Genomic DNA, 775 nt, shown 5'->3' on the forward strand with positions numbered 1-775 from the left:
CCCTGAACCCTTCGCGGTGTAGGATGAGGCCGGAGTCCATCACGATGAGAAGGGTCCTTAGGAGGTCGCGGATGGGACGAGGAGGTGGAGCAAGAGGAGGAGGAGAGTGCGGAGGAGGAGGAGGAGGAGGGAAGAGATAAGGACGAGAAGGGTGACTAGGAGGACGAGGATGGGACGAGGAGGAGGAGCAAGAGGAGGAGGAGAGTGCGGAGGAGGAGGAGGAGGAGGGAAGAGATAAGGACGAGAAGGGTGACTAGGAGGACGAGGATGGGACGAGGAGGAGGAGCAAGAGGAGGAGGAGAGTGCGGAGGAGGAGGAGGAGGAGGGAAGAGATAAGGACGAGAAGGGTGACTAGGAGGACGAGGATGGGACGAGGAGGAGGAGCAAGAGGAGGAGGAGGAGGAGGAGCCGGAAGAGGGAGAGCATTCACTTGTTCCTTGCAGGTCATCGAGAAAATCTTCGGGATGAACAAGATCGACGATATCAAATCAGCGCTAGAGGATGTTCGAGGTCGAGCAGCAGCTGCTGTAAAAGAGACCTGACGGGACCCCCGCAGGGTCCGGCAACGAGCACGCGGCCTGGGCTGAAGAGACGCTGACGCTACTGAAGGCTGCCTCGCCGACCTCGTTGGATGTGGTGAGAGAGGAGGAGAAAGGAGTCAGAGGAAGGGGGGAGGAAGGGGGGAGGGAGGAGCAGGAGCAGGAGTCTCATTGAGTTGTCTGACTGAGATCTTGCAGACCCTGGAGCAGATGAAGAGGGGACTGGCTTGCGAGGT

The sequence above is a fragment of the Guillardia theta genome (assembly GCF_000315625.1).
Source record: "Guillardia theta CCMP2712 unplaced genomic scaffold GUITHscaffold_139, whole genome shotgun sequence".
NCBI lineage: Eukaryota > Cryptophyceae > Pyrenomonadales > Geminigeraceae > Guillardia > Guillardia theta.